Source organism: Vombatus ursinus, unplaced genomic scaffold, assembly GCF_900497805.2.
Source record: "Vombatus ursinus unplaced genomic scaffold, bare-nosed wombat genome assembly UNPS02014818.1, whole genome shotgun sequence".
In the NCBI taxonomy this organism is placed as follows: domain Eukaryota; kingdom Metazoa; phylum Chordata; class Mammalia; order Diprotodontia; family Vombatidae; genus Vombatus; species Vombatus ursinus.
The window spans coordinates 23,015,505-23,037,341 of NW_020954596.1; positions in this window are offsets into that span (position 1 = coordinate 23,015,505).

Below are 21,837 nucleotides of genomic sequence, written 5' to 3' on the forward strand. Positions count from 1 at the left end.
AAAAATGAGAATGATTCAAGAAAATTCTGAAAAGAGAATTAACAGCTTGGTAAAAGAGGCACAAAAAATACTGAAGAAAAAAATTCCATAAAAAGCAGAATTGGCCAATTAGAAAAACATGTAGAAAAATTCACTGAAGAAAATAATTTCTTAAAAATTAGAAATGGGCAAGTGGAAGCTAATGACTCCATGAGATATCAAGAAACAATAAAATAAAATCAAAAGAATGAAAAAAATAGAAGAAAATGTGAAATATCACATCAGAAAAACTACTATCTTGGGAAGCAGATTGAGAAGAGATGATTTAAAATCTGTCTGAAAGTTATATAAAAAAGGCATAGATATTATATTTCATTAAATTATCAAAGAAAACTGCCCCAATATCTTAGATCCAAAGAATAAAATAAAAACTGAAAGAATCCACTGATCACCTCCTGAAAAAATATCTCAAAATGAAAACTCCTAAGAATATTATAGCCAAATTCCAGAGTTTCCAGGTCAAAGAGAAAATATTTCAAGCAGCCAGAAAGAAACAATTACAATATTGTGGAGCCACAGTCAGGATCACATGAGATTTAACAGCTTCCATGTTACAGAAGTGGAAGACTTGGAATATGGTATTGCACAAGGCAAAGGAGCTAGAATTATAACAAAAAATAACTTACCTAGAAAAAACTTAGTATAATCCTTCAGGGTAAAAAAAAAGACATTTAATGAAATAGAGAAGTTTCAAGGATTCCTGATAAAAAGACAGAGCTAAATAGAAAATGACATTCAAAGAGAAGACTAAAGAGAAACATAAAAAGGTAAATAAGAAAGAGAAATCGTAAGAGACTCAATGAGGTTAAGCCATTTACATTCTTATGTAGGAAGATAATAAATGTATCCTAAGAACTTTATCATTATTAGGATAGTTAGAAGGAATCTGCAGAGATAGAGTTCATGTGTATGAATCAATTATTTTGACATAATGTCAAGAAAAATGAAGGGGTAAGAAAGAGAGATGCACTGGGAGAAGTGAGAAGGGACAGGTAGAATGGGGAAAACTACCTCACATAAAAGGTGTGCAAGAAAGAGCTTTCATAGTGGACAGGAAATTGAAAGGGGGCAATGCTTGAACCTCGCTCTCATTGAAATTGTTTCAAATAGAGAAGAATACACGCACACACACACACACTCATATATATGTATATATATATATACATATACACACATACACATATATACACACATACATATATACACACACATGCCCACACTTACACACTTTGTTGGGTATAGAAATCTATCTTACCCAGCAGGGAAATAAGAGGGAAAGGGAATAAGAGAAAGCTGGTGAATGATAAATAGGGAAGAAAGATTAAGGGAGTCAGTGGTCAAAAGGAAAACAGATTTTTTTTTGAGGAGGATAAGGATAAAAAGAGTGAGATAATGATAAACAGAAGAAAATTGAAGGGGGGAAATAGAGAGTTAGTAATCACAACTGTGAATGTGAATGGGATGAGCTCACCCATGAAACAGAAGCAGATAGCAGAATGGATTAGCAACTAGAATCCAACAATATGTTGTTTACCAGAGACACACTTGAAATAGAAAGACGCACAGAGTTAAAATAAGGAAATGGAACAGAATCTATTATCTTTTAGCCGAAGAAGAATAAAGCAGGGATAGCAATTATGATATCAGACAAAGCAAAAGCAAAAACAGACCCAGCTAAAAGAGATAATCAAGGAAACTACATTTTTCATAAAAGGTACCATAGACAGTAAAGTAATATCAGACAATTTTACAGCAAGTTTCTCTGCTAAAAACCTCTTTTCTCAAATATTTAGGGAACTGAGTCAAATTTATAAAAAGAGCCATTCTCCAATTGACACATTGTCAAGAGATGTGAACAGGCAGTTTTCAGAAGTAGATATCAAAACTATCTGCAGTCATAGGGGAAAAAATGCTCTAAATTACTATTGATTTGAGAAATGCAAATTAAAATAACTCTAATATGCCAATTCACTCCTATCAAAAATAACAAATGCGGGAAGGGGTGAAGGAAAATGAGTACACTAATTAACTGTTGGTGGAGCTGTGAAATGGTCCAACCATTCTAGAGAACAATTTCTAATTATGTTCAAAGGGCTATAAAACTGTGCACACCCTTTGACCCAGCAATACCATCACTAGGTCTGTACCCAAAGAGATCAAAGATAAAGGAAAAAGGACCTATATGTACAGTATTCGTAGCAACTTTTTTGTGGTGATGAAGAATTGGAAAATTAGGGGATGCCCATCATTTGGGGAGAACTGCTGCAGAGTGAAGTGAGCAGAACCAGGAGATCATTGCATATAGTAAAAACAATATTATAATGATGATTAACTATGAAAGACTTAGCTACTCTGATCATACAATGATCCAAGAAAATTCCAAAGAACTCATGAGGAAAAATGCTATTCACTTCTAGAGAAAGTACTGATGAACTCTGAGTACAAATTGAAACATCCTTTTCTCACTTTATTTTTCTTGCTTTTTTTGTGTGACATAGCCAATGTGGAAATATATTTTGCATAATTTCACATGTATAATTGATATAATATTGCTTGCCTTCTCAGTGGGTGAGAATATGGTGAGAGGGAGGAAGAGAATTTGCAATCCAAAATTTAAAAATATAATTAAAACAAATATTTTTAAAAGAGGAAGAATATAAAAGTTATACTAGATTATACAAAATTATACAAATGGAGGAAAATTTAAGACTAATTCTCATAACTTTAGACATAAATGAAGTAAAAAATTCAATGAAATTAAAGATTGGTAGTACAGAAAAGAAAAAAAAATAATCTCACCACCTTGTCATTTACAAGCACCACATCTAAAAAGCAAAGACATGCATTGATTCAAAATGATAGATAGGAATATAATTTACTATGTATCAGAGAAATGCCCCAAAGCGGGAATTGTAACCATAATATAATATAAAAAATAAAAAAATAGCAATACAAAGATAGACCAAAAATTGCATAATTCTTATAGGAATAATATACCAAAAGTACCCAATATCAATATTAAACTTCTATGCACTAACAAACACTTATCTAAATTTACAAAAGGAAAAATAACAAAATTGCAAAAATATATAGATTCAAATACGATAATTATAGGAGACTTTATTGTTCCCTTTAGAGTTGTACAAATCCAGCAGAGAAGTAAATAACAGGGAAAATATCAAATTGGGAAAAAAAAGCTATTTGAGAATTTAGAGGCAAGAGATTTTTGGCACCTTTTGAATGGGACCACTAGAGAATATATCTATTTCTTACCATTACATAGCACTTTCACAAAAATAAGTCTTCCATTAGGGCACAGAGAAATTCAGAAATACTGAACACTTCCTTTATTGACTGTAGCATGATAAAATAATAATCAATTCGGGAGCACAAATAATTGACATAGAACTAAATGGAGACCTGATGAAATCTAAATAATGAATAGGTCAAGAACCAACCATATAAACAATTAAAAACCATGTAAATAACAATTTGGGTGATAAAATATTATGTCAAAATTTCTGGGATGCAGATAAAGCAATATTCAAAATAAAATGTATGTCTTAAAACACATATTAACAAAATAGGGGAAAACAAGATTAATGAACTGAATATGCATTTTTTCAAAATTAAAAAACTCAAAAGACCAAAAAAGACATAGAAGAAATTTTGACAATCAATCAACAGAAAAAATACTTAAATTGGAAGGAGAAAAGACTAGAGAACTGATATACAAAACTAAAAGACATTTCTTTGCAAAGATTAATAAAACTTATCATGCCTTGTCCAAGCTAAATAAAAAGAAGAAAGTGTAAAACAAATAAACAAAATTTAAAAATGAACAAGTTGAAATCATAGCAAGTCCAGAAGAAAAAAGAACTATCATAGCCTACTATCCATAGCTATACGTAAACTGAGAAATCAAAAGTAATAGAGCTTTACTTACAAAAATACTGAACATACAAAATATCAGAATACCAAATAGATATCTTAAATAACCTGATCTCAGAAGAGGAAATTGAGATGGTTATAAAGGAACTATCATGGGTGATGGTGAAAGGGGAAACTTGCTGGTCTACCTAGCTGGATTTATAATTTATCCATCATTTTTTATAGATCAATTAATATTTGTACTATAAAAATCACTACCAAAAATCATGAAAGAAAATACTTCACCAAATCCCTTTAATGAGACAAATATAATTCTCATACCCAAACTAGAGAAAAATAAAGCAAAGAGAATTATAGATCAATACCATTAATAAATATATGTCAAAATTAAGAAATTAAATCCCAGCAAAAAGATTCCATCAATTTATTAAAAGAAAAACCTATTGATTGTGATCAAGATGAATTCATACCAGGAACACAAGGATGGTTCAACATTAGGAAAACAAGTATAATTAGTCACAACAAAAAATACATAAAATATAAGATAATCTCAAAAAAGAATAGAAAAAGCAAAACATTCATTTAAGCTAAAAATCTTACTATGTATGAGCACAGAGGACTCCTTTATTAATATGATTTTAAAAAGTATCTATCTAAACCAAATACTATCAAATGCAATGGGAAAGCAATAAAAACTTTGCCAATAAATAGAGAAGTTAACCAAGGATGTTCTCTTCCCCTTGTCATTATTTGATATAGTTTTGGAATTGCTAGCAATAGCAATAAAATGAGAGAAAGAAATTAAAGATTTAAGGAAAGGCAAAAAAGGAAACACAACTATCTCTATTTGCGTAAGTCATGATATTTTACAATAGAAAATCCCAGGGAATCAGTGAAGAAATTAAGAAAATTAGTGGCTTCATTAAAGTCTTAGTCTACAAAATATACCCACAACACTCAACTGAATTTCTATACAGTGTGTCTCAAAAGTTTAGTGAAGTTTTAAGCTTTGATAGATTAAAATTGTACTGAAAAATTTTACATGCCCTGTATAATTATAACAAAATCCAAGAAGCAATAATAGATTCAAAGTATCTAGAAAATGCACAAAATATCTGAGAATCAATCTACCAAATCACACTCAATTCCTGCATATAAAACCATTCTTAAAACAAACAACCACAAACCAACCTAAATAGTTGGTGTAATATTCTGGAGTTATTGCTGGGCCCTACCAATATAAGCAAATGTCAGTACCATCAAAGTTAATTTATATATTTAACGATATACTACTGAACTACTGAAAGGCTTTCGGAGTTATACAAAACATAAAAACATAGAATATGAAAGAGAATGAAGAAAAGGAAACAGATGAGACAAGATTGTTCCTTGCCTAGTTTGTCCTATTTTTTCATCAACTAGAAATAATGGCACTGAAACACCCACTGTTTGATAAACTGAAAAATGCAAGTTATTCAGGAAAGAACTCTTTATCTGAAAGGGAACAAATGGAAAGCAGTTTGGCAAATATTAGGCTTAGAAAAAACATAAAACATTTTATTACACAAAAATATTCAAAATGGACACATCACTAAATATTAAAGATAATGATGTAAAAAATTAGGAGAGAAGCATAGCTTTTTCAACTAGAAGTAGGGAATGAATTCTTAATCAACAAGGAATGGAAGCAATTACAAAAGACAAAAATATATAATTTTGATTATGTGAAAGTGGAAAAATTTTACAGAAACAAAATACATCTCAAGTGAGAAAAGAATAGGTTAATTGGATATTTGATTTATTGAATATCTCTAATAAGGGAAAACCAACAGAAATATAAAAGACTAAAAGCCAATCCCTGATAGATAAGTGATCAAAGGAGATGAATAAACAGTTCTCAAAAGAATGGTAACAAACTATTAGCATTCATATGAAAAAAATGTTTCAAATCACTAATAATAAGAGAAATGTAAATCAAAGCAATCCTTAGTTTTTACCTTATGCCTAGCAAATTGGAGTGGAAGATAAAAGATAGCAACAAACAATATTTGAAGAGTCATGAAGAAACATGCACACTAATGCATTGTTGGTGGATCTGTGAATCTCAGAACATTCTAGAAAGAAATTTGGAGTTATTAAAATAAAATGATTAAAATGTTCTTACTTCTTGAGCCAGGGATTCTATTTTTAAGCATATGTGCCAATAAAATCCATGATAAAAATAAAGGCTTCATATATACCAATATATTTATGTCTTTGCTTTGCATGTTTGTGTGTGTATGTGAGTGTGCGTGTGTTTTAGCAAATAACTGAAAATAAAGTAAATATTCACCAATTGCAGAATAACTGAACAATAGTTGGTATGTACTGTAAGAAGTAACAAACATGGTAACTATAGAGAAACATAGAAAAAATTACATGGAGACAAAGTACTGGAGAGTAACCTTATGTATGTAATCACTGTGTCAAGGTTTTCAATCTGATATCTTAATTTACATCAGAGAACTCATATTGGTATAGAACTTTATGCATATAATCAAAGTCATAAGGCCTTCTATCTGTAAATCAGTTAATAAATATGGGAGTAAGGCCTTATTAACATAATTTGGGAAAAATCTTCTGCTTTAGAGATCTCCTTATTCTGTACCAGAGAATTCATACTAATGAGGAGCCTTATAAAAGTAATGAATATTGGAAGGCTTTCCAAGTGAGGATATAGCTTACCCAACATTATGGAATTCATATAGGAGAAATTCTACTGAATATATTTAATGTGGGAAAGCTTTCAGTCTGGACATATAGCTACCCAACATCAGTGGTGTCATTTTGGAGAGAAACCTTATAAACATATTTAATGTGAAATTAGAGTGAAAAATAATTTAATGAATGTAACTGAGTGTAACTTCATAATTGACTGTACTGAAATGCTCTGTTCCTTGAGTTGACACATCATGAATGTCACAATGGAGAAAAACGGTATTTATGTCAGGAACAAGGAAAAATCTTTTTTCAAAATGCAAAACTTTCTTATCTTCAAGAGTATTCATTTTAGAGAAACCTAACAAATGTAAAAAACTGTAGGCAGGCCTTCTTCTTGAATGTGTAGTGATCTAATCTAAATGTGGAAAGTCTTCCCCATGGTTGCACTACTAACTTGATATCCCAGAATTAATACTAAAGGAAATGTCTTGACTATAAGAAATAATTTAGCAAATGTAAAAGGGCCTTCTTCCAGAATGGAGAGCTTGCCTGAAATCAGTGAATTTATTCTGAATACTCTGTGACTGTAATGAACGTGGGAAGGCCTTTCTTGTGTGTCAGTACACAGCTTATGCAATGTCAGAGAATCCATACTGCAAAAACATTATGAATAGAACTTGTGACAGGCATTCTGCCATGGTAAAAACTGTATGCAACATCAAACAGTTCTTCCTCAAAAGAGAAATGTGGTAAACCCATCCATTAGAAGTCCTAATTTCTTTGTTTAAAAAATATACAATTTTTAGAAATTAAAAAGGGTTGTTGCTTTCCAAAAACAAAACAAAACAAAACAAAATTCCAGTTATCAGTCAAGACAACATACACAATGACTACAATGTAAATGGACGGAATGATAACCACAAAACAACAACAAAATGAATATTGTAAAATTATGAAGAATAAGCTTGGCTCTAAAGATGAGATATAAGAAAATGAAGACACCTCCTTCCTTTCCTATGCTGAGTTGTCCTGGAGGGGATGGGTCTAAAGATGTGGACCACTGCACATAATGTCAAGGTTTTTGATGTATTGATCAATATTGTTGAATTTTTTCTCTTCCTCCTTTTTTTTGTTTTCTTTTTATAATTATTTAAGAAATAGCCTGGGGGAAGTCCAGAGGGACAATAAGCAATGTAAATGTAAAAAATTTCAAAATCTATCAAAAAAGAAACTGAACATTGTCAAAATTAGAATTTTCGAGCTTGTCCTCACTTGAAAAGCTAAATCTCCTCCCACTCATTGCATAAGTTGGGGTCCAAAAGTATATAACATTGCCTGTATTAGTTTTTGTTCTTTCTGTTAATTGATTTTGCTGAAATTTCCTTCCCATTTCTTTACAGTATGGCTCTCTAAGAGAATGTAGGGGAAGGGATACTGGGGAAAATGTGGATGATACAAAAATTATATCAATAAGGATCTATTTTAAATATTAAATTGAAGAGGGATAAATATATCTTGAATTTAGTTTTTCAAAAATGTACTTCACCAACTGTTTTGTGAGAAAGACATCCTAGTAGACAGTAATTTATGTGAAAAAGAACTACAGCTTAAATGAACTAGAGGCTTAAAGTGAGTCAACAGTGTGACATGGTCATTTTGTCTACCCTGAGCAAATCTGGCAATTACCTGTGTCATTTTATCAATGTAACTGAATTAGGTAGGTAGGCTGTCTACAAAGTGACCTGAATGAGCAAACTTTGGTTGAGTTGATAGAATCAAATGGATAAATGCCAAATTTCCTTTCCACTCTGTATTATGGAGACAAGGCCTCTTCCCTTTCAGTTTCAAACAGAAATACAAGTAACTGCCATTTAAATATGCTGAAAGTAGAATGGTTTTCTCTTGCTGCCTTTTAAGCTATATTTTTTTTTAATTACTTTAACATACTTAACTGAAAGTTGATTGTAGGATTTAAAAAACATAGATAGTTACTCATCTAATTATGATGAAATAAATGATTACTCCAATATTTATTTGCATTTTTAGATAACAAATGTTTAGATCCTTTAAAGTTGAGGAAATTAAGTTTCAAAGAGGTCAAACAATTTGCTCAATGTCGCTCTCCTAGTAAGTGGCAAAACCAGAAAATCCCAGTCTACCTATTCCTCACCCAATCCAGACCTTGTACTCAACATATTTCAATTCCACACACACTTATACAATACCTACTATGTATTAAGCACTGAGAATATACAAAAACAAAAATGAAACCATACCTGCCCTCAAGGGACTTAAGGACTTATGGTTTACTGATAAGATAGAACATGTGTACTCTCCAACACACCAGTGTCAATGAAACTGTAATCTCACTGATGTGGAAATTTCCTCAAATGATGAAGGATCACACTGCAACTATGCGTGACCATCCTGTGCATGCTCGCCCATTTCTTCCCATAAATTGAGCACAGGGAGGTATTCTGAACATCCTGTGTCTTTACTTGCTAACTATTGAGATTATGTGAATATAATTGGGACATACAGACTCTCCAGGACTCACTCTTGTTCCGCAGCTAGCTCATCTTTTTTCCCCTCCCCTCATACCTTTCACTAATAACATCTTTTTTTGGTTACTTCTGCATAATCTCTCGTTCATCATGTGTTTCAACTTGCTCACATCCACTACGCATCTTTGCATTGCCCTTTCAGTGATTCTCAACTTCACTTTTTGGAGATTAAAGCCATTTAGCCATAAAGCCATACAAAATCAATAAAAGGATATTGGTGTGAAAAAGATGTGTCCTTGTTTCAGAAAGAAACTTGACATTAATAAAAATAACCGTGCAGTTTTCCAAAGGCAATTCAAACTGCTGTTTCCCTCCAGTGAAGATGAGCTGAGCTCATCCATTTGCATTGTCTGTCTAAGATATATGTACTGATTAACGTGATCTATAAGCTGTCTATCCAATCTCTTGTTAAAGTGTGGGCAAAAACTATCATCCACTTGATTTTTTTTTCCTGTGTGGCTTAGGTCAACCCCTTTAGAGTGATTTAAAGGGTTCTGCAGTGTTCCAGGGCTTGCTGTAACTAGCACAATGTTATCTACAAACAGGAACACCTAGGAGACTTCCTCCTTTAAAGGGAATCTTTCTTTGACTTAGACTTTGTACTGGACCTTCTCCATGACAGTGGCAAACTCCCTCGAGGAGCATACATTTCCCAGCTCTATGTCTCACTGATGGTAAAAATCAGAGGTTTATAGAACAAAGTTACCTCCGTTAGGGATCTTGTGTGATTTTTAGAAATGCATGAGACTTTTTTTAGAAGAGCTTTTCTTTTAAAACTATATTTTCTTGTGGAGAATCAAATGCCTTTTTATGATCAACAAATAAATCCAGTAAAATGTATCATCTATAGTTTTCATTTATTCAAATAATGGTAAAGATGTGGTCTACTGTGGAGTGATCCTTGTGAAAGCCTGCCTGTTCCCTTCTAACGTCCTCATTAAAGATTTTCTCTTTCTCGAATTGCAAGTGTATAATATTATCATAAAATTTTGGTATCAATGAGAAAGCAGGCTTGTGTTACTTTTTGTGGTAATAATAAAGTCTGAGAGTCCCCCCTCCCCATAATTTTGTTATCTTCCCCTCTTTTATATATCTTGAGAATCACTCTGTCAATGTCATCACAAGTGTGTCATCTCATACACTGACCTCCTTCATCTAGAATAGGTTTACCATCTTTGCTTTCTTCACTGCCATGTCAGCTTTCTCAAACGCACACCAAGGACTATAAAACTAGAGTCCAACCATGGCAGTTCCACTCTCGTCGATGACGCTAAAAGTTTGTAATTACAAAAACTGGACAGATCTTTTCTCCCTTTCACCTGTCTTCATCCTCTTTTCAGTTTCATCTTTAAGTGTCTTTGGGATGACTTGGCTTAGGTGGATCTCTTTTTAGGCCTTTTTTGAACTTGTTTTCCTCTTCATTGTTTCTTTCACGCCTTTTCATGAGGCGATTCTGCTCATAATTTTCTACTATCTGTGTAAGATTTTAACAAATACATTTTTTATGTTGTATTTGGCTGTTATTACTCAGTCATTCAGCAGCCAACAGGTTACTACTATGTGCAAAACAATGTGCTAAGTTTGGGGGATATAAAGATGAAAGTGAAACATTCCCATTCTTCAAGTAGCTTCCGCTCTGTTGAAGAGGGGATAATACACACATAATGTGAGAAAGAGCAAGTCAGCCAGCATGGTTGTCCCCTGGGGAGGGGATTAATACAGAAGAATGAAAGGTAGAAATGATCTAGGACGTGAAGAGTTTTGAATTCAAAGCAGAAGAGTTTATATTATCCTAGAGGTAATTGGGAACCATTGAAGGTTATTAAAATGAGGAATAACCTGCATTTAGGCAGCTATGTGCAGGATATATTGGAGTGGACAGAGATTTGATGAAGAGAAACTTGATACATCTCTCCATTCTCTTGTTGCTTCAGTTGGGCAATTGATTAACATTAGTTAAGCTTCTGTGTGAGTTGCTATAATCTATTCTGAAGCGGCCAGCCTATTGGTGAGGACGCTCTCTATACTTCGTTAGGCTTGTCCTTAGGGAGCAGATTTAGTCTGTGGCTAGGATAATACTTCCAACATGGTAGAATCTGTCAGGTCTTTCACTGCACTGACATAGTCTTTGAGGTGCCAGATTTGCCACTATACCATAATCGTGTATTAGAATGGAACTTTACTTGGGAAAGGTACACACATAGGTAAATATATGGGAAGGAGATCACTGACAACAAACGGGATCATGGCAGGCTTCCCAGAGGACACAGTAACTGAGTTAAGCCTTGAAGGAACCAGGATTTCATTCATTTGTGTACTCCCACCAATGGCACAAATTTCAATTTGTCTTCACTTTGCCGTTCGATGTGACTCCTGTCTAAATCTCATGAATCCTCCTTAGTGACTCCACCATGCTGAAGGTTTCCTTGCAGATGCTTCCATAATTGCAATACTTGGCATTTTTTTCTTCTTAAACCTCGATCTTCCTGTATGTCAAGGCCACCTCTCCTTATAATCATATATCTTCTTGGTTTCAAGTCATTATTGATAATATTCTGCTGCCTATTTATACTGACTCCCAAGTCTCCATCTTCCTTTGGATCAGTCAAGCTGAAATGCAATAGTGATAAGTAGTATAAATAATGGATTTAAGTTACAAGATCATTGACACAAGTATAAATTTAGGGGGCATGCATAGATAGCAATTTTATGAAAAAATATATTAATATATTAGTGGAATCCAAACTCAATATGAATTAACAATGCCACATGTTACTTCCCCTGACTCCACTCCCCCACATAAGCTATTGGGGGTGCTATAGTAGGATCCCTGTTCAGGTAAGAGTTAGGCTACATTACCTTTGAAGGGACCTTACAGTTCTGGGACTCCATGAATTTTAAAGATGTCACAATTTGGCAATTAGAGTTGTTCCCAAGGTGGAAAGATAACTAGAGGAGGTTTTGAGGTTATTCAGAGTATGTAAGAAGAGGAAAGATAACCCTTTGTCAGAGGTATTATGGTTGCATGTCATGTACAGACAGAAAATTTAACTAGATGACTTGTTATTCCCTCCTTGAGCTAAATCTGATGAGAAAAAGGTTTAAACAATGCTCATCTCCCTCCCTTCTTTCTCTCTACCATAATAAATTTTTGTGCCTTTTCCTGTAATGTAATTTACCCTTGCCTGCCTCTTCCCTTCCTTTTCTCCTAGCACATTTTCTTAGTTAGATCAGATTAATCCACTCACTTGGATGCATTTAACCCACTTGATTAGATTTTTTTTATCATTATATCAAAGTCAACTTATATCCAGCCTCTTTATGTATACCCCTTTAACATAGTGTAATAACAATACAGTTCTCAAGAGTTACAAGTGTCATCTTCCCTTGTAGAGATGTAAACAGTTTCCCCTTATTAACAACATGTTGTTTCTTTCTGGCCTGTTTACCTTTTTATGTCTCTCTTGAGTCTTGTATTTGAAGATCAAATTTTCTGTTCAGCTCTGGCCTTTTTTTCAGGAAGGTTTGGAAATCCCCTATTTCATTGAATATCCATCTCCTCCCCTGAAAGATCATGCTCATTTTCACTGGGTAGTTGTAATCTAAGCTCTTTTGCCTTACGGAATATCATATTTCATGCCCCATGGTCTTTTAATATAGAAGCTACCAGGTCTTGTGTGTAATCCTGACTGTGGTTCCATGATATTTAAATTGTTTCTTTCTGTCTGCTTGCAGTATTTTCTCTTTGACCTGGTAATTTTGGAATTTGGCTGCTATATTCCTTGGCATTTTCAATTTGGTATGTCTTTCAGGAGGTGATCGGTGGATTCTTTCTATGGCTATTTTACCCTCTGATTCTAGGATCTCAGGGCAGTTTCCCTTTATGATTTCCTGAAAGATGTTGTCCAGGCTCTTTTTTTTTCCATCATGATTTTCAGGTAGATCAAAAATTTTAAGATTGTCTCTCTTGTATCTATTTTCCAGGTCAGTTGTTTTACCAATGAGGTATTTTACATTTTCATCTATTTTTTCATTCTTTTGTTTCTGTTTGACTGATTTTCTCTCTCTTATAGAGTCATTGGCTTCTATTTGCCCAATTCTAATTTTTAACAAATTGTTTTCTTCTATTAGATTTTGTACCTCCTTTTCCATTTGGCCTATTTTATTTTTTAAATTCTTCTCCTCAGTGAGTTTTTATGTCTCCTTTTCTGTTTGGTCAATTCTGCTTTTTAAGGAGTTGTTTTCTTCAGTGTACATTTTTTCCATTTTGCCAATTGTATTTTTTTAAGGACTTGTTTTCTACAGTTAATTTCTGTCCTTCCTTTTCCAAGCTATTACTCTCTCTTGCATACCTCTCATTTCTTTCCCCATTTTTTCTACCTCTCTTATTTGACTTTTAAAATCCTTCTTGAACTCTTCTAAGAAGGCTTTTTGGGCTTCAGACCAGTTCATATTCCCTTTTGAGGTTCCAGATGTTTGTTGACAATGTTGTCCTCTTCAGAATTTCTGCCTTGATGTTCACTGTTTCCATAATAAGAATCTATAGTACGTTTCTTTTTGCTCATGGTGTTTGCTAATTTCCTGACCTTTAAAAAGATTGAGTTCTCCTGCTGGGGAGCAGGGGACACTGACCCAAGCTTCTTGTGTTGGGAGCCCAGGCCTGGTCACTGGCTTTGTGTGCTGGGGCCTCAACTGCTGGCAGTTGGAGGCTGCAGACTTCTGGCAGGTTATCTGGTGTTGGGCTGGAATCAGCAACACTGGAACTCTAGGGGTAGGATTGGGTAGTCTGGCCCCTGGAGGTTGCCTGCTCAGCCAGGCCTTTCCTTTCCCTCCTTTCTCTTTCTTTGGCTCCTTTCAGATTGATGTTTCCCTGCTGTGGGATATTTCTCTGCCTTTGGCTTTCCCCCTTGGAGCACTTCCCAGAGTTTTGCTGAGGCACTGGGAGACTTGACTGCTGTAGAACACCAAGGCATGTGATGATTTTCTGAGCTGGTTTCCACTGGTTCCCCTGCCCTTACTGAGACACTCAGGGGTCCTGGTGTTGGTGTTTGCCTGCTCCACCACCTGGGGTTCAGGATCTCCCCATGGTATGCTTATGTGGGGCCTTCTGCTAACTTGCTGAGACATCTCCCATTCTGTACTGCTCCCCTTCCTCTAGGGCAAGAGGGGCCTTTCCCATTAATTCCTTAAGGTACCTGGGCTACTAAACTGCTGCACCCCATCTTTCTTCTGGTTCAGCTGTTTCAGGGTTTTTCCTGGGGCAATATTTTCTGGGCTTTCAGAGGTTAATAAGGGTAGGTAAGAGCAACTTATTCTTACTCTGCCATCTTGGCTCTTGGAAGCAGAAATCTTAGATGACCCTTGAAATTACTTTTAACTTGGAGGCTCTATACTTTCATGAAAATAAGTTATTATCTTGGATTTAAAAAAAAAACCAGTTCACATTCAGTCCATTTTTCTCCTCCTTTTATAGCTATGTGTCTTGGAAAAAAATTATCATCAAAGAAAGATTCTGTTATGCCACCAGAATAAACTGTTGAAGGTAGGAAAGTAAACTTGGCAGAATTTGGGGGAAAATTAAAAAAAATATGGATTGAAACTTAATTTGGATTCTCCTTCTCTATAGTTAACCAGAGGTTTTGATGAGCCCAAATCCCCTCATTCCCCTAACACTCCAATAAATCAAAATTTAACTATAATTTGGTGAATAAACTTGGACATTCTAGAAAACAATGATCAAAAATCATATTATGCTACAAGAATTAGACATTCAAATTTGCAAAGACTATGGAGATTCATCGGAAATGATGTTAACAAGGGTCTAGAGAAGTAACCTCACTTGCCTTATTGACAGTCTGAATAAGAATCCAGGAATCCTGTCCCCAAATTTGAAGCACTTTCCACTACACTACAATTCACTGCCTTGAGCAAGTTAGTTTCTTTCTCTAGGCCTCACTTTACTTATTTGTTAAATCAGAATATTGAACTAGATACACAATTTAAATTCCATGAACCAACCTATTTAGGGTTCATCTAGCCCAATTCCTTTATTTAACAAGAAGTCAAGTTTCTATCAGGAGGTTCAATCGAAGTATTTATTGATCACTTACTATAACTTGCCTATATCACTAAATCACTTTAATATATAATAATAATGTAATAACATATCACTGTAATAACTTGCCATTGCAATTGGTCTTCCTGCCTGAAGTCTCTCCCCGCTATAGTCCATACTTTACTCAACTTTCAAAGTGATCTTCCTAAACTGTAGGTGGGATCATATGACTCCTTCCATCCACCCAATAAACTCCAATTACACCATATATCTTCAGGATGTCATATAAAATCCTATTTGGCATTCAAATCCTTTGATAACCTCCCTCCCCACATCTCCAGTCTTTTTATACTTTAATCCTCCCAACCCTTACCCCAACCACATACTCTGCAATCTAATGACACTAGCCTCCTTGCTGTTTCTCATTCAAGACACTCCATTCATTTCATTTTTTTAATACACACTATCCCTGATGCCCTGAATTATCCCCCTCCTCATCTCTGCCTCCTACTTTCCATCAAGTCCTGGATAAAATCCTGCTTTCTACAAGAATCCTTCTTTATCCCCCTTGGTGTTAATGATTTCCCACTGTTGATTATCTCCAATTTACCCTCTGGGTATCTTATTTGTAAATTGTTATTTGCATGTTGCCTCCCTCATTAGGGTAGGAGTTCCTTGAAAGGAGAGTCTGTCTTTTGCCTTTCTTTAACTCTCCAGACCTTAGCACAGTACCTAGCACATAGTAGGCACTTAAATGTGTATTGACTATCTTGGGTTCTGGGGTTTAGGAAAGGGGGCACACAAAAGAACTATGTTGTGTAGTTCCTGCCCTGGAGGAGTATCCACCCTTGACCGGGATGGGAAGGTTGGGATTGGGTTGGAAAGAAGGAAACGATTTGTACAAAAGAACCATGTTATATGGTTCCTGCCTCCAAGAGCTTTTACTGTTTTATGAGGGAGGAGTAGAAACAAACCTCACAGGAAGAAAATAACTGGAGAATAATCCAAAAGTAGTCAATGCTAATGACATAGTAAATGAAATAAAATCAAGGGCCCAATGTGTGGTAGAGATAGTGAGGTGAATGAACAGTGAGCATGGAGGGAGATCAGTACTGGTCAGTGTTATCAGGCACCATAATGGAAGTGGAATTGTGAGATGGGCCTTGAGGTGAGATCTAGACTCAGTTGCAAAGGCCCAGATGAACAAAAAGAAAGAAAAGAAGTAGGTTTTTTTTTGTTTTTTTGTTTTTTTACCTCAAGGTTCTGGTTCTCTTGATACTGCCTGTCCAATCAGGTCATTTGAAACCCACTGTGAAATTTCTGGCTGTCTCAATCAAGTGGAAGGTGGGCTTCTCCATGACAGGTGTCATGCAACATGCTAATTGGAGTATCTATTAAATACGAAATGTTTGACTTTCAGTAATGTTTTTTTTTTTCCAGCTTCATAAAAAGGATGCCTTTCACCAAATGTCTGACAATGGCAGTCAAGAAATGAGCCCCCTTCCTTTGAGGGAGACTGACTGTAGGGGGAAAGATAATTACTTAGTTCCTTTATCTCTGAATTATTTGTAATGAAATCTGAAATCACACCACAAGGTCTTTCATGAGGATGTCATAAATTAAGATGCATCGATGTATTAGGTGCATCTGTTCAACTGCACGGCCTTTGTCTTCTGCAAAGAGCACAGCAGTTCTAATACCCAGCAGACAGCATTTACGCAAATGATACCCTGGTCTATGTCATTAATATTCAGTGATTGTCTGTCATAGACACCTTACTGTACATCTGTTATGCAAATGTATGTTAATGCAGGCTCCCTGACAGCTGCCTCAGTTCCCTCCCTAAAATGATCTTTTTCCATTTTGAAGTTTGCAATCTGTTCCCCAAAATGTTAATCTCACAATTAGCTGAAATTGCTAAACAGAAATTTTACATGTTGGGTCCCAAATAGAAACTCGTGTTTTAAAATAGATGGTGAAGCTTTTCCTCACATCATTTGTTTTAGATGTGAATCAGAAAAGGGTAAACATTGATCTTTGCACAGCCTGTGTTGAGATGAATGGCAACGTTCCCTCCCCAGCAATCAGGTTTACAGGAAATGATGCCATCGCCTTCCCACATGCCCTGCTGGCATTCAAGTGTCTTTGCCCTTCAAGCTGCTGCTGGTGGTAGTTTCTGTCCTCCATTGCTGAAAGATTATGAATTTCTCTTTTTTTGCCATCTAAAATGATGATTTCTCAAGCTTTTAGGATATCTGTAAGTGACAAAATTGGAAAATGTATTGATGAGCAGAGGAAGAACCATAGAGGAGAACTTCAGAAGAGCTAACAAAAGCTGCTGCTCTTTTTGCAAGACTACAATTTTGTTGAGGAGAGGTATAAAATACTCTAACCCAGTAGTAGAAATATTTGGCTATATAATCTCTTTAAAGTCATAGATTTTGAATTGGAAGGGACCTTAGAGAACATTTCCCTCTGTCCCCAAATTTTATGCACTGAGACAGTGGAGATGACTGAAGATCTTAGATTCAGAGCAGGAGAGACCTTAGAAATCATCACAGTACAGTCCTCCATTTTACAGATGAGGAAACTGAGTCCCAGAGAGGCTGTAAATGATCACACAAATAGTAAATGGCAGAGCTGGAATTTGAACCCAGGTTCTCTGATCCTAAACCTAGCACTCATTCCACTGCACTGCACTTGTCCAAGAATATAAGGGAGGAATGGGAAAGAATTTTAGAGCAGTCTCTGTCCAACCCCAAACTCCTGAAGCAATTGCAGCATCATATGAATGATGACTTTTTGTCCTTTGAGGCTAGATTAGATTTCAGAAATAGCCAGAAGTCATTACTGCCCCCAATTACTACAGTTCAACAACTGCTAGGTGATGTCTCATGGTAGATAGGAGAGTAGTTCCTATTAACAGCAATTGGTAGGCAAGGCAAGTAAAATGAGGAACAGGAGTACTGTGTTTCCATTTTCATCTGGGTTACCATAGACACAAACATCCTGATCATCCACCTAAAAACACTCCAACCCCATTTGGATTTGATTTCTCTGAACACTAATGTGAATAGTATTGTTTCAAAAGTATGAATTACCCAGATAATTGCATGGGCTTGGTCTTATTTTTTGCTGTAATCAATCAGCTACCTCTGGGACTTTGATTATAGGTACTGACATTTAAAGTCTTTTATAACCTGGCTCCAGCCTACCTTTACAGGCTTATTGCATATCACTCCCTCTCATTCATTATGTGTTTGGCCGAGCTAGGCTGGCTACCATTGTCAAAATTCAATATTAATTTCCCCACCTTCATGCCTTTGCACAGACACATGAGTAGAATCTACTTCTTTACCTCTGCTTCTTAAAATCCTTAGCTTCCTTCAAGACTCAACTCATATACCACAAATTCTTAGTGTCCTCTCTCCCCTAGTTCAGTCCTCCATGTGCTTATCTTTTAAACTGTTAGATTTACCCAGTAGAATGTTTTCAGTTTTGTCTTTGGATTTCCAGCACCCAGTACAATACACTATGTTTAATGTCAGCAATTATTGCTTAGGATTGGATTGGATTGAATTGTGTAATTACTGTATAAAGAAGTCTAGAAACTTGGAAATATGTATTTTTTTAAAAATAAGTTTTCTTGATGCCTTTTCTTTTTCACAATAATTCTGTATGTCCTCCCTTCTCCCAATTTATCCCTTTCTTATAATAAAGGAAAACAGTTTAAAAATCAATAGTCCCACATCAACAGTGACCACATCTGATAGCGCATATAATATTCTGCACCAATAGTACTCTACATCTCTACCAAAGAGAGAAAGATGAAGAACATCTATTATAGAATCACATGGCCTGGTGCCTTCGAGCCAGGAAAACCTGAGTTCAAATCTTGCCTCTGACGTACTTTCTGACCATTGGCAAGCCATTTGAGTTCCTAATGCCCCCAAACAAGCAACTTCGAGAGACTTTAGAATTCTGACCAATGGCAATGATCAGTCATGATTCCAGAGGCCCCAGGGAACCAAGTGACTCTACATGCTGGGAGAAAAACATACTGATCTCTATTGGTAAAGTGAGTCATGGGGAGCTCCCTAGATTGATGACATCTGGTACCCCCAAAAATGTAAAATATATGCTAGATAAACACTAATGTTCATATAATCACAATGTCATAGATTTAGAGCTGGAAGTTATCTGAGAGACAATCTAGTCCAACCCCTTCTTTTTATAGATAAAGAAACTGAGACCTAGTAAGGTTAAATGACTTGCCCAAGGTCCCATCTGTACCTGTATGGCAGATTCAAACCTTATTCCTTTTGCTCCAAATCCAACATTCTTTTCAGTGCAACATATTGCCTCCATTTCAGATTGTAATTTCTCAGACATCATGAGTATAAATCATTCTCCTAGGCAATTATTACCTGAGCATTTTTCTCAGTTCTCCAATTTTTGCCTGCTTAAACCCCTTCCTCTTATATTATCTTCACATTCTCTTTTACTTACAGCAGATTTTAAAAAAATCTTTCTAAGTTCTGCACGTCACCCCTTCTCTTGAAGGAGGAAGGAAAACTAATCAACAAACATTTAATCAATCATTTATTATATATTTTGGCTGAGCTAGCCAGGCTACCATTGTCAAAATTCAATATTCATTTCCCCACCTTCATGCCTTTGCACAGACACATGAGTAGAATCTACTTCTTTACCTCTGCTTCTTAAAATCCTTAGCTTCCTTCAAGACTCAACTCATATACCACAAATGTAAGCAAGATTTTACAGTAAAGAAGACCAATCCAAGACTAGAAGCATTAATACATCAATAGCATTGATCTAGGTGATCTAGGCCATTTATTAAGCATTTATTATGTGCCAGGAACTGTAAAGATTCCACATACTTCTTCAATCCTTCACCCTTCAAATGAAGAACATTTTTGGGACCCATGGTAGGGTCGTGGGTGATTATGAGACCTTTCCAGGACCTGGGATTTTATAAACTCATAGAAAGAGATAGTGGAATTGCCTAACCATTTTATAAATGAGGGAACTGAGACTCAGAGATGGGGAGTAACTTGTTTAAGCTTACCTAGCAAATGTGTGTATATGTGTATGAGAGGAAGGGAATAAACATTTATTAAATACTTACTATGTGCCAGGAATTGTTTATGTACTTTATAAATATTATCTCTTTTGATCTTCAAAACAACCTTAGGAAGTAGGTGCTAATATTATCCCCATTTTTACAGTTGAGGAAACTGAGGCAGACAGAAGTTAAATGATTTGTCCAGTATCACACAGATAGTAAATGTCTGAGGCTGGATTTTAAACTCAGTGTTCTATCTACTTGGTCAATTAGATAGCAGAGTGGATATTCAAACCCATTATCTCTTCTGAATCAACTCCTATGCTCTTTTTTACTACATCATAATTTCTATACTGGAAGACTCTATATTAAGCAAGCCCCTGCTTCAGTCATTTTACATCATTTTTCCATGTAGTTCTGCAGTGACCTTATATACCATAAGTCTTTGTTGGCAGCTGCTACCCCAGCTAAGGCCCCTGGGACTACCCTAAGGTACTTCCTCATTTCTCCCTCACAAACTCATCTGGTCTCAAGGGATGAAGTTACTTCATTTTTCAGGGAAATCTATCATATTCTCTAAGAAATACTCTACATTTATGTCCTTCTACCTAACTGTGGTCTCTCGGTATTGTCTAGCAGTCTTTCTTTGGCTGAGTGGTTTGAAACAGCTTCATGTAGCAGCTCTGTGACTATGCCAGAGAAGAGGCATAGCCTTTGTAAGACTCATCTTGGATCAAAAACTCATAAATCAGAAAGTTTCCAATTATAAATGCAGAGCAATAAGTTTTAAAAATGTGCTGCCTCCAAACATGATTCATCCCTGGGCAAAGTGGGGTGAAGGGGTAATCCACATTGTGTGGACTATCTATTAGAGACTGTGACTGATGCTTTGTCCATATAGCATAGTTATAGGTGTGTGGGGAAAGAGTTGCAAAATGAACAGAGACAGGTATCTGTTGCATGGCTGACATGTCCATATACCTTTTCGGGAACCACTCTCAAAGCAAAAATTGAGCTGGGGTAGGAAGCAAGATTTTACAGTAAAGAAGAGCAATCCAAGACTAGAAGGATTAATGCATCAATAGCATTGATCTTGGTGGCATACCCCATCTCCCACCTTTGTGTCTTGGCATGCACTATGTCCCATGATTGGAATAAGGTCCTTCTTTCCTTTTGCCTCTCGACATTTTTAGCTTCCTTCAAGTGCCTCCTCCTACAGGAAATTTATCCTCATTCCCCCAGTTCCTAGTGCTCTGGTTCCAGAAATTATTTCATACATATTTTGCGTTTAAGGTTTTATGTACATAATTTCCTTGGATAGAATGTAAGCTTCTTAAAGGCAGGCACTGTTTTGCTTTTGTTTGTATATGTCCAGTGCTTAGCATAGTGCTTGAAAAATAGTAGATACACACTTAATGCTTTTTGAATTGAATTGGTACCATATACAAGTTGGCTTCTCTGCCCTCTGCATTATCTGCTCTATTAAAGATAGGAAGCAGACT